Consider the following 13,028-nt stretch of genomic DNA (forward strand, 5'->3'; position numbering starts at 1 on the left):
CCAGCCAGGGCCACAGTGAGCATCTGGCAGGCCACGGGGCTGGTCTCCTCAGGGGGCTGGGGCCACTGCTGTGAGAGGCCGTCTGAGCCAGAACTGCCGAGGAAAGGGATGAGTTTGTAGAGGTGCAGCCCCTCCCAAGACAAGGACCCCGCTACCTCCTGTGCAGCTTCTGTGCACCAGGCTCTGGGGGTAACTGGCCTGGGAAGCCAGGGCCCTGCCTTTCACACAGATGCAAGGTCAGACACAGGAAAGCCAAGAGCCTAAGATGGGGGGTGGGGGGGGGGTAGGAAAGAGCTGGAGGATGGTGCTGGGCAGGGGTGGGGGGGGTGACTTCTGATCAGAGTGAGAGCAGACAGGGTGTCTCCATGAAAGAAGTGGCATCATTTGGGCCCAGCCTAGTAAGACGAAGGGGGCCTGAGCAGATGGAGTTGGGGAGGGGAATTCAGGGGCCTGGAACAGCTTGGACAAGGGCCTGGAGGTGGGAACGTGTGGGGAGCCCTGGGAAAGAGTCCTTGGATCTGGCTGAAGGATGCAGCAAGGAGCGAAGTGGCAGTGGATGCGGAGGGGTTTGGGGGGAGGTTTGGGGAGAGAAAGAGGGAGGGGGAACTGCCCAGAGGCGAGGTGGGGGTAATCTGGAGGGGTGGCTTGGCCTAGGATCTGAGCTTGTCAGGCAAGCTTCACCTTTGCACTTGGTGGTGTGACTGGGGCCTAGTTCCTGACCTTGCCTGGTTCCCTCACCTGTATAAATAACCTCCCAGGCTGTTGAGAGAATTAAATGAGGCAGTGATTTACCGCACCCAGAATCCAGGCAGGAGAGATGAACACGTCTGGGGCAGCATGGTGCCTGGGACAGAGGGGTGGCTTCCTGGGTGCATCTACCTGTGCAGCATGAACTGGTGTGTGCGCATGGCCAGGAGAAGTATGCAAATGCAATCCTTGTGTTTACGTTCATGATAATGTGATTTCAGACTCTACCTTAAAGACCTAAGAGAGGCAGAGCCCCACGGTCTTGAGCAGGTCCCTCCCCCACATGGGAGCAGTGGGCAGCTGGCTGGGTGGTTTCTCTAGGCCTGGTTTTTCAGAAAGGAAAGAAGAAGGAGGAAAATGGGCCGGAAGAGGAATCTAGAGGGAGGGATTCGCAGAGGGGAGGAGTGGGGGGGTGAAGAAAGCAGAAGACCCTCATTCCTGGGGCTAGTCCCCTACCCAGACAGGACCCTCCTCTCTTCCCTCACTCCCTGCTCCTGCTCCAGCCGCATCAGGAAGCCCCACACGCCAGTCTGACTGGCCCGGGCTCAAGCACCGAACCCCCAGCCCCCACCAGTGCTGGGGCTGTATTCGCCCAGGTGGGAGTGGAGGAGTCAGAAGCTGACTCCTGCCCCCCAGGGTAAGTTCATTCCCCTGCAGACCACAGAACAGCAGTGTGCAGGCCCGCAGGCAGGCGAGCACTGGGAACCCGCCCCACCCGGCCAGCCGTGTAGCATTAGGCCAGTCCCTGCACACTTCGTTTCCTCCTCATGCAATGGATAAACATGCTTTCCTTGTAAGGTACGTTATCAGCCCAGTGCCGGGCACCCCATCAACCCTCCCCACACATGAGTCCCTTGGTTCCCCCAGAGCTGAGGATGGCCTGGAGGAGTCACAGCCAGTTCTTACGGGGGGGTGGGGTGGAGAATCGCTCACCCTAGCACCCCTGCCGCCCCCCCACTGGCACCATCCTCTTCACCTCTTGCAGACCAGTGTCAGCCTCCCCACTGGCCCGCCTCCAGCACCTCCCCCTCCCACCTGCCTTCAGAGGAAGCTCTTAGTACAGATCCTGGGCCCTCAGCCCTCTGGGCCTCCCCCACCTCAGCTCTGATCACTCAGTGCCTGTTTGCTTGTCGCCTCCCCCACCGGCCCTGTGGGCAGGGACCATGTCTGACTCATCTTGGCCATTCCAGGGACTAGTGAGGGGCCTGGCACAGGAGTCCTGCCCACAGGCAGGAGAGCTGGCAGTGAGGATGGACAAATAGGGCCCCTCACCCCTCCCACCCCAGCACCTGTTACTCAGCTGGCATGTGCGTGACAATGCTGGGCTAAGTGTGGGGCTGGGATCAGGGTTCAGTCTAGGACTGGGATCAAGGTTCAGTCTGCCCAGGATCAAGGTTCAGTGTGGGTGTAGGGTCAAGGCTCAATAAAGGAAGTTCTCTGCCTCTCCACCATGAAGGGCTCAGGACTCCCCCTAGCCTTACCCACTGCTTGAAAACAACATATTCTGCCCCTGGGGAGCTGCAACCTGTCTTCTCAGTCCTCATTATGCCCACCCTCTACCCTGGCGAGGACCGTTCTGTGCTCCATTCCAGACAGCTATGCCGGGATTCTCATATTCCCATTACCCGAGCCACCACCTGACCCCTGCAGAGGCAGCTCAGGGGCCGGTGTGGGGGGAGTACTTCCTTGCATTCCTAACTGGCCTTCAGAAACACAGCAAGGATGGTCAGCCTTCTGGCATCACTGCATTCCCGAGTCAAGGAGAAGTGTTTTGTGGGTTATCTCAGATTTCTCGATTATCCACCCCACTGCCCTCACTCCATTAGCCCTGATAAAGCCAACGGAGGTAAACCCAGGTCTGACAACACGCAGGTGAAGGTGTCCACTGGCCCGTGCATTGAAATGTGATCCCAAAATGCCTCCATCTGTCGCAGTGCCTCAAATCCCTCCTTTGTGCTCTTTGCTTTAAGCCACGCTTGCCGACCCCCCTCTGAAACCTCCATTCCGGGTCCACTTTCAGCTGCCTGAGTGTGGGGACTGTTGGATCCCTCGGCCCTGGGAGACTCGGGCCTACCCGGTCCTGGCACTCGTAGAGCTCAGAAATGGGAGCGGGGTCAGAGACGGCCCTGGGTGGACATCAGAGCTAGGCTCACTTCCAGGAGCTATGGTGCCGGGGCAGGGGCCTGCATCCACCCTGCAGCCCCCAGCCACGCAGCCAAGCCCCCCACCATCCCTGGCTGCTACTCTTCAACCAGAGGGTCAAGTTGGTTTGCTGGCAAGACACATGGTTCTCATTTTAATTAATTAAAGAAAAATCTAATCACTGCATTAAACTTCTCATTACTCCACTTGAATACCCGTTAAGTAAATTTAATTACCAGAGGATTGGGTTTCCCAGCCTCTTTCATTAGCTTCTGATAAGATGAAAAGGGGGGAGGGAAAAGGGTAGGAAGCAGAACAATGTCATTCCCGACCCACGGAGGGCAGGATGGGTGCTATGCCGGGGCTACCGTGGTCAGGCTTTGGTGTCTCCTTGGGGACAGGCTCAGCCCTAGGCCTGGGGGAGACTCTCCCACCCCAGCTACCCTTAGGAAGGGGAAAGCCTAGTATTTGGCTGAATGTTTTAACCAAGACCACTCTTGGTTTTTTATACCCCACCACCTTCTAAAAGAGTTTGAGGCTGCCGAGAAAGCACAAGCTGAAAAATAAGAAAAGAAATCAGAAAAAGGAGAAAATGAGAGAGAAGTCAGAGGGAAGGCGACTGAGCAACTGTATGTATGCCAGCATCCTCAGCACTTCTCAGAAATGGGCCACAACCCAGCTATGAGCTTCCTAGTGGCCAAGGCAAAGAGAGCAACACACTCTGGCACTGCTGTAGGAACCCACAAAGTATTCGTGAGGAAGTACACACTGGGCCTTGGCCTTTCCATCTGTAAAAAGGGTGCAGCTGGAGGAAGAACTAAAGGAGATAAACATTGGCTGGAGCAGTGAGCAGAGACGGAGGGACCCACACAGGCCTGAAAAAGAGGATGGGGTAGAGAGCAAGGAAGGGCATAGTAGGTGGGGGAACTGCATGACTGACTAAAGTTGAAGGGAGGAAAGAAGAATGATTAGGGAAGAGGCAGGGGGCACAGGGAGGACACGGAGGCCTGGGGTGGAAAAAGATTCTTGAAAGGCGAGTGGAAGGGACTGGCATTGCTGTCTGGGGCCAGAGGAGCAAAAGCCAGAGGAGGCAGCAGAGCAGGGCTCCTCTAGGAGTGGTCAGGCCAGGGACACGGATCCTGCCTTCCTGTATTAAGTGGTGCCTTCCCAGAGCCCCTCCTCAGCTCACTGCACCCCCTTCTCCAGAGAATTGCCCTCTGCAAATGGGGGCCACCCACAGGCACCGCAGGCATGGCCCACAGTCAGTGACTGATACAGGGGTACAAAAGCCTGGCCACTTTGTCTAGGGGACAATTCTGTGGTGTCAACTCTACACCAGGGCCCCCTGGACCAGCCCAAGGCCACGACCTCACTCATGGGGCTCTCATACCTGCCCCAACTTCTTCTCTTCCTCCCTTCTCCCAGAAGCCCACCCTCAGTGAATCTCATGTTCACAAATCCTTGTCTCAGACTTTGCTTCTAGGGATCCTGACAATACCTCCTATGCAGCTCCTTCCAAGTTTGAAGGAAACAGGATGTTCCAAACTCCCCAGGAGAGAAAGGGAAGGGGCACAGAAAAGGATTTACTGAGCACCTGCTATAGACACCAGTGCTTCCCACACATCGTTTCAGGTAGTTCTCATAGCACACCTGCCAGGTGAGGTTCATCGTCAGATAAGGAAACTGAAGCTCAGAGAGGCATAGGGATCTGCCCAAGGACCCACAGCATATCTGTATCTATCTGGGACTGACTTTAAGCTGTCCAAGCTGGGGAGACTCCACCGATCATTTGTTATTTGCCTCCCTCAGTTGGGGGCAACTCCTTCTACCAGCAGGACCCCAAGCTTCCTTTGGGGAAACACCCGGTCCTCATTCCTGGTCACATGGTTGGGGAAGGACAGACCCTGACTCCCAGTCCCTTTAAGTTTCCAAGACCTGTGGACCCAGCTAAAGGGGTCAGGATGATCCAAATCCTGCCAATAGGGCCCAAGAGATCAACCCCAGGGCTTTTATTTGTTCTATCAAGAAAGCAGATTTTGTCTCCACCCCTGACCCCAGATTTAAACCTGGAAGCATACTGCCCCAGAAACCGCTGGCAGACATCCTGTGACCATGTCATGTGAAATGCTCATAGAGGTGGAGCCACCACCAAGGAAGAGGGAGCAGAGAAATGCAGACAGAAAACAGGTCCTGGCCACACTGAACCGCTGGATGAAGCCCTGCCAGAAGCCCCATCTACCTCTGGATACTTCAGTTACATGAGCTGATACTCGCATTTTATTGAATTAAGTTTTTTTGCGATGTGCAACCAAAGGGATACGGTGACAGATATGGTGTTCAGAAAGGTATCCTTCCTATTCCAGAGACCAAGAAGGCTCAGCTAAGTATTCCCAGGAGCCAAGAGAGAGCAGAGTGGGGTCGCCGCCTACCGTGACTGCTACTGTGCCCCACTGAGTCCTGAAGCTTGAGGCGTCCCCGGGCTGGGGTGAGGAGTAGACTCGGAAGCTGGTCCAGGGGCTGGACAGGGACAGAGCCCTGGAGATGCAGGTGGGAGGCTGTGTGGCCTCACAGACTCAAGGCAGCCAGGACATGGCCATGGGATCCCTGGAAAACAGGAGAAACCAGAGTGAGCAGTAGGGTTCATATGGGGACAGAGGAGCATTGGGCACGGGGGCAGGGCACAAGGCAGCCACGCTTCGGCAAAGGCGAGACCAAAGCCAGCCAAGTTTCTCTCCGCTTACTTCCTCTATTCCCCTGCCCTGGGTACCTCTCCCCCGCCCCCGTGCTACCTCCAGGCTGCAGAAAAGCAACTGCAGAAGGTGGAAGGGGAGAGGAGGGGGCAGGTGTGGCCAGAGCGGGCATGTCAAGTGGTGGTGGGGAGGGAAGCAGCTTCTTCCTGGTGCCGTGGGCTCGCTTCTCACAGCTCCTCTCCCAGCAAGTGCCCAGAACCGGGCTTAGGGCCCCAGGCAGCCAGCGCAGGGCAAGATGAGCGAGGCAGCAATCTTTGCTCTCTAGGCCAGACTTCTAAAAGAATCCAGAGAGGACAGCGCAGAGAGCTGCGGCACCTGTCCTCCAGCTGCCCTCCCGGCTGAGAAATCAGGAGACCACCTACTCTGTCTTCATGCCGGCCTCCCTGGGGCACTGTCCCCTGCTGGGGCCACCTCTCTTGGGCCCATATTCTTGCCCAGCTTCTCTCTTGGAGAAAGACACAGGACACGGATATTTCAGACTCTGGACACTACCAGAGGCCCTGGCCTGTGGAAAGCCACTAAGTCTTGTTAGGTCCTTAATGAGTCCTCTGAGCTAAGGGCTGTTTGCCCTCTTCTTAGTTCCAGAAGAAGGCATGACGACTGGCACAGTCCTGCAGAGCTCTCCGCAATGATGGGCATGTTCTATACCTGTGCTGCCCAATGTGGTAGCCACCGGCAGCCCCAACTGGGGTCTGCAACATGCACAGTGTGGCTAACTAAGAAACTGGTTTTTAAAGTTTATTGAATTAATATTTATTTATTTATTTATTTATTTAAAGTGTATTTTTTATTTATTTTGAGAGAGAGAGAGAAAGGGGGAGAGAGCACGAGCAGGCGCGAGCCAGGGAGGAACAGAGGGAGAGGGAGAGAGAGAGAATTCCAAGCAGGCTCTGTGCTGACAGCATGGAGCCTGTCATGGGGCCCGAACTCGTGAACTGTGAGATCACGACCTGAGCCAAAATCAAGAGCTGGACGCCTAACTGACTGAGCCACCCAGGTGCCCCTTAATTAATTTATATTTAAATAAAAATAGCCACAGATGGCTAGTGGCTGCCACAGGGGACAGCACAGCTCTGGACCAAGCCTCTCTCAGTCCCTGGCCACAACACTTGAAGAAAACTGAGGTCCAGAGAAAGGAAGGGATTTGCTCAAGGTCATACAGAGAGAGTGTGTGAGAGAGTGGCAGACAGACAAAGGAAAAACCAGAACCTTGTTCCCCCAGCTCCTAGTCCCACTGCCCGCCCCTCAGTCCTCCCGATAAAGCAGCCTCAACGAATGTCACTGAAGTTGCCTGGGGAAATCATCCATCAGAGGGGAAGTGCTCCAGCCACAGAGATGTTCACGGAAAGGTTATTTATAGCAGCAAGATACTGGAAGCTGCCTAAACATCCCACAATAGAGATGACAAAGTGCGTTGTGACACCTCTGCTCAATGGAATATCACACAGCCATTAAAAATGATAAACACGGAGGCTGGTAGCAACACGGAGCTATAACAATATTGAGCAAGAAAACTGAGAAGACGGATGAAGGTGGGGACTGGGTTGCAGTGCTGTGCAGGGGCCCTGTGCTCACTGAGCCCACGTGCATCCGTTACCCCTCACCCTGTGCAGCAGCATCATGGGGTGCAGATTACATACCCATTTTACAGACAGAGGAGCTGAATCTTAAAGAAGCCATATGTGCTCCTGGTTACATGGGGGACTAAGGGCAGAGTCAGAGCTTGAGCTCTTGATTTCTGACCCTAAGGACAAACTCCCACAGCTGCCTCTTCGTGCCATGATGGCAGCATTATGAGTGTCCCTTCCTTTCTATTTATTTACTCCTTTTATTTAACAAACACATACTAAGTGCCAGGCACCTTTCTAAGTGCTTTATAAACGTTGACTCATGTAATCTGCATAAGAACTGTAAGAGGGCACAATTATGATGCATTACCTTTTTTTGGATGAGGAAACTAAGGCCTATATAGAGAGATGAAGTAACTTGTCTAAGGTCAAGAGCCCCTTCTACCTCCCCCCCGCCCCCCCCCCCCCCCCCCCCCCCCCCGCCAACACGTTCTGCAAGGTTCCAGTATTGTCTTCACAGGAAAAGGGCAAGGAGGCAGGCAGGGGACAGTTGTTGTCTTGGGTTGGTGAAAATACAGGTGTGTGTGTGTTGTTTTTTCCCTTTTAAATTTCATAAAAATTCTTTCTGTGGCAATTGCAAGAAAAAGTTTCAAGAAATAAAATTAATGTATTGAAATAGTTTTTAAAACGCAAGCGCGCACACAAAAATGAAAACACATCAAGGTCAAGCTACTGGTGCATCCAAGAGACCTCAACTGTGAACGCAATCCACCTTCTAGCAGCAAAGCTCACGTCTTCAGGCCTCTGTGCCCACTTCCTGCCGCCCCCCCCACTCCCTCCTGCCTGGGCGAGATCCTCACCTCAGAGGTCAGCGGGAAGCAGCCCTGTGACGAGCGGACTTATCTAAACACCTCCCAGCCTGCTCAGTACAGCCCGGCAGGCCAGCGGGCACACTGCCCATGGTGTCCCTCCACAGGCAAGGGCTGACATCCAGAGGCCATGGCATCCAGGCCTCCACCTCCAGCCCCAGCAGCCCCATTCCACAGGTGGAGCAACTGAGGCCTAAAAGGTGAAAAAACTCACCAGAGATTATGCTGCTACCCAACAGGGAAACACATATGTGTGCACATGCGTGTGTGTGTGTGTGTGACCAGTGTGCACATGTATGTAGCGCTTCAGGCTCAGGCCCAGCCCTCTCATTAAAAGAGCAGATGATTCCAAGCCACACACACACACACACACACACACAAACACACACTCACTCACTCACACACTCACACACACACACGACATTATTAACTGCTCCTATATCCACAGTTGTGTAATCTATTTCTCCTTGCCATGTTTCTGTTATTTTTCATTTTTTTCTCCAAATAGTTACTGAGCATTTACTATATTCTAGGTGTACAATAGGCAGGACAGGAGCGGGGGGGTGGGTGCTGGTCCTGAGGATTGAGTGGGGGTACAAAACAGACAAGTTTGATACTCTCAAGGGGATGGGGGTACAGATGATAAGCAAATAAATGAGCAAGTTCATTGCAAAGAGCAACAAGTCCAAATAAGATCATCAAACCGAGTAGTGTGAGAGAGGTCCTGGGGTGGGACTAGGGGTTACTCCAGCTGGTGGGTCGGGGGAAGGTCTTTGTGCAGACGTCAGACCTGAATTCATATATTCATATCCTACAGGATAAGAAATCCGTCTCTCCTTGGACAGGAGGAGGAGGGGAGCAGAGGTGGGCAGGAGCCCGGTGTTTCTGAGGAGCAGCAGGCAGGCCAGGGGCCTGGCATGAGGTGGGCAGAGTGTGGGCAACTGTGAGGAATGAAGCAGAGGGAGGCTGGGCCCTCGGGACGGAGGTAAGGGCTTTCAGCTTCCCCTTCAGTGTGATGAAAAGGCTGCGACTTTTCCTTCATTGTGAAAAGTTCCCTGGGGCTGCTGAGTGGAGACTGGGTTTAAAGGCGCGGGCAGGAGAGCAAGGACCCAGTGGGCTGGCTGTCACAGCTGCCGGTCACGTGGCGCCTGGGCCAGCTGAGGGCGGACTCAACAGATTCGGAGTGCGTGCTGTAGCAGAGCCCCTCCACAGATGGCTGGATGTGAGGGAGTGGGCAAGGAAAGGAATCAAGGATGACTCCTATCTTCTACCACACACACGTCCTGCTTTTACAACCACCCCCCCAGTAAAACTTAAACCATTAGAAACTGACACAGCAGATGAGCAAGGGCCACGAAAACTGCCCTCCCCCCCGCCCATACTGAGCCTCACATCTTTCTGCATCTTTCTGCCAGAGCCCCTGCTCTGTTCCCTGGTCCTGTGTGTGGTCTGTGGGAGGAGGAGAGATTGGGTCCCACCCCCAGGCTGACAAGACTGTCCAAGAAAGAAGACAGGTTCGGGCAAGACAAGAGAGGCGGGTGGCTGGCCCAGAGCAGACCCTCAGCTGGCTGGGCCTGTGAGCACAGAGGCTGGGGAAAATCAGGCTTTGGAGCCCTAGCTCTGCCTCTTGCTAGCTGCAGGACCCTAAGTTCTGCCTCTTCCCAAGGCTCAGCTCCCTCCTCTTCCGAGAGGCAACTACAATCCTCCCACACAAGGCTGTGATGAAGAGTCAGTGAAATGATATATGTCAAGAACTGGCATTTATAAATATTAGCATCCTTCCCCTTTTGTTTTAAAAGGGGGGGCTGGGGGCACCTGGGTGGCTCAGTCGGTTAAGCATCCAACTCTTGATCTCGGCTCAGGTCATGATCTCACAGTTTGTGAGTTCGAGCCCCATGTCGGGCTCTGCGCTGACAACACAGAGCCTGTTTCAGATTTTGTCTCTCCCTCTCTCTGCCTCTCTCTCTCTCTCTCTCTCTCTCTCCCTCTCTCCCTCTCTCTCAAAATACATAAATAAACTTAAAAAAAAAAGAGGGGGTGGCTAAAAGAGCCAATTTGGGCTCAGACCAGTAGGCTTCACATCCATTCTAATAGAAATTCTAGAAGTGCTACACAGAACACAGGAAAGACAATGGCAAGTTTGACTTCAGTTATCCACAGAATCTCGCGGGATAACTGCATGTCCTCTCTTAGCTGTTTGAAAGGATGAAATGCATTCCAGCCAGCCATGAGCAAGGCCCTCATGACATCCTTGCGGAGGAGGCAGAAAGCCATGGGCTGGGTCACTCAGTGGTTAGCTAAATAACCACATCCAGGAGTGTGGGAAAGTAGGTCACACTGGCTCCTGGGGACGCTTCTCACTGGCACTAGCAGGGCTGGTCCTTGGCCCTGCCTGGAACAACTTTTCTGGCAGAGACTAGAATGGAGCCTTGAAGGTAGGTCCAGCCTAAGAGGGGTCAATTAGGGAGGCAGGGTCTCTTATTCAAAGCCTTCCATGTGCCCTAGGAATAGACAACAGTATATAAGAGAGAGTTACCAGAACCTGGGGTAAACTCTGTGAAGAGCTCCAAGAACCACTAGTATAGAGAGTGGCCAAGGACTCTAGTCGTGGACTCCATGGACCCTGGTGGCCAGGAGACATAGAGGCTGGGCGAGCCCATTGCTTCAGCTCTGGAGACAGTGCACAGTGCAGTTACTTCCAGAACGCCATGCCCAGGCATCTATGTACCCATATAGAAGGTCTTTGATAATGTGAAATCTGCTCACTGGGGCCTTGACAGGAAGAGGTGGGCCTGGAACCCAGGTTCCCTGGGGAAGCCTCAAGGGCCTGGTCAGGACTCTAAGTCTCTGACAAAGACACTTAGCATTTATGTGCCCAGAGAGCAGAACTGAGCCCAGTGAAAAAAAGATTCTAGGGAGACAGTCTTTTGCCCATCATGAGGAGCAGTGAGCTCCCTGTCCCTGGGGGCATGCAAGTGGAGGTCTAGGGACCATGTATGTTGGGTGGAGATTTCGCACTAAATGGAGAGGTTGCTTTCAGCCATGTTTAATTCTATCAGCATATGAATCGGGGCTAGATTGCGTGGATCAAAGTGGGTGTCACACAGAGTGGAAAGAAAGCAAGGTAATGACCAGAATGATAGTTATCATTAGTACTACATTATAGATCACTGAACATGCCCATATATTCTCTAACTGGATCTTCTGCCCATCCCATGAGGCACACAGGACAGGATGATCAACCTCATTTATAGGAGGAGGAAACTGAGGCCCAGAGAAGAAACGGGACCAGCCCAAGTTCCCATAGCACATCAGCCCCAGATTCCCTCTGTGGTCAAACACCTAAGAGGGACTTCCCCTCCTTCACCCCCAGTGGTCATCCCACCACCCCTGCTCCAGAAAGTGCAGAAATTTCTCCTCCACCTGGGGTTTCATCCAGCTGCCAACACTCCTCATCCCTGATGGCTACAGGTTCTTTCTGCCCATCCCTGGGCAACCTGGGAGTCCCAGCCCAGATGGCTTCTCCTCCCAGGCTACACAGGCCCCTGCTCCTACATCCTCCCCTGTCTTCCCCTGGCAGTCCAGCCACAGCCCCTTAAGTTGATTCCTTCAAATCAGACCTGTGCCCATGCACTAGGCTTTGCCCAGAAAATGAACTCATGAAAGGTCCCTCCAACTCGGCCTCATTCTTCCCTTCATACTTACACAGGCAGCTTGTGAGTGGGAGAACCAGAGCCCGCCTTGCCAGGCACCCCTCCTGACCACCTTCCCTTTTTCTAGCCAAGAGGGACAGAGAGAGGGACAGAGGGCATCTGGGTAGGAGAGGCCGAAGCATCTGGGGGAGGGGCCCGGGAGGGCTGCCAGACCTAGTGCCACTCTCGCGCCACATCACGCCCTGAGCCCTCAGGATGCTCTTACTTTACAGGTGAGAGAATGAAGCTTCAGAGAGATTAAGGAACTTGTCCAAATTCAAAATATTAAATAGAACAGAAACAGCTCGTAAGTCCTGGAGTCCGGGTTTGAACCCGGGACCAGCTTGAATCCAGATACCTGGTGCTTTCACATGCCCCCTGCTGCCTGTACAGAAGCACAAGGCAGCTCAAAAAGGCAGCCTGGTGAGCAGATGACAGGGGGGCAGGGGCAGCAGAGAGAGGGGTGAGAAGGTAAGACAAAGGAAAGACAGAGGGCAGCCTGGATGGATGAATTGACAAGTGGATCCTGCGGGGGCCAGAACGAGACAGCTCCGGAAGCCACCCTCTTGATCAATGAACGGCTGTCAGGCGCCACTTCTGCTGCCATCTGCCCCTCAAATCCAGCCACTAGTGTTCCCTAGATCCTTCCCCGGATGTCCAGGCCCGAGGATCAGATGAAACCTCCTGCCCTAGGAGTCTCCCGTTCACTGAGGGTACTGGGCCAGGCCCCTGGGAGCCAGCCCCGGGACAAGGGCAGGGGGTGGGCAGAGGGGGAAGGGGAGAAGTCGTAGCCCGGGGAAGACCATCTGCCCGGCTTCCATGGGCCCACGCCCAACCACAGGGTCCAGCATCCAGACTGCCCACCAGGCTCAGCACACCCGCTGGCCCCATGTGGCTGAGTGAGTGTTCTGGGCCAGCCAGGTGTTCCCGTGCCCCGCTGGCAGTCAAGCACAATCCGCCTGTCCCCAGAGCATGCAGGGTTTAAGCAACAGCCTCTCAACTGAATATTTAAGAAGGAAAATACCTTTTTTTTTTCCCCAAGAAAGAGAGAGAGAGGGAGGGAGGAGGAAGCCAGCAAAGGAGGAGGGAAAGAGGGAGGGAGAAACCTACCCCATCACTGCAGTCAAGGTCACAGGCATCGTTGTGGGGCGGGCACGAGCAAGGAGCCTTTAATCTGAGAGTTCAGGCCGAGGAAACTAAACGCTTGAAGCCGGAGTACATTACTGCCCTGAATGATCTGTCGGCTTCTATTAGGCTAAA

The 13,028-nt window shown here is 54.1% G+C and overlaps 2 protein-coding genes across 2 annotated transcripts in view; both read right to left on the reverse strand.

Annotated features, from left to right (window-relative positions):
- The window catches only part of LINGO1 (leucine rich repeat and Ig domain containing 1), a 75,892-nt gene extending 70,465 nt beyond the window's left edge, over positions 1–5,427 (reverse strand). The window contains exon 1 of the mRNA XM_043554950.1: positions 5,319–5,427. The gene's annotated coding sequence lies outside the window, so the exon portion shown is untranslated. The remainder of the gene's footprint in view (positions 1–5,318) is intronic.
- The window catches only part of LOC122468002, a 121,187-nt gene continuing 113,550 nt past the window's right edge, over positions 5,392–13,028 (reverse strand). The window contains exon 6 of the mRNA XM_043554506.1: positions 5,392–5,493. The gene's annotated coding sequence lies outside the window, so the exon portion shown is untranslated. The remainder of the gene's footprint in view (positions 5,494–13,028) is intronic.

Source organism: Prionailurus bengalensis, chromosome B3, assembly GCF_016509475.1.
Source record: "Prionailurus bengalensis isolate Pbe53 chromosome B3, Fcat_Pben_1.1_paternal_pri, whole genome shotgun sequence".
NCBI lineage: Eukaryota > Metazoa > Chordata > Mammalia > Carnivora > Felidae > Prionailurus > Prionailurus bengalensis.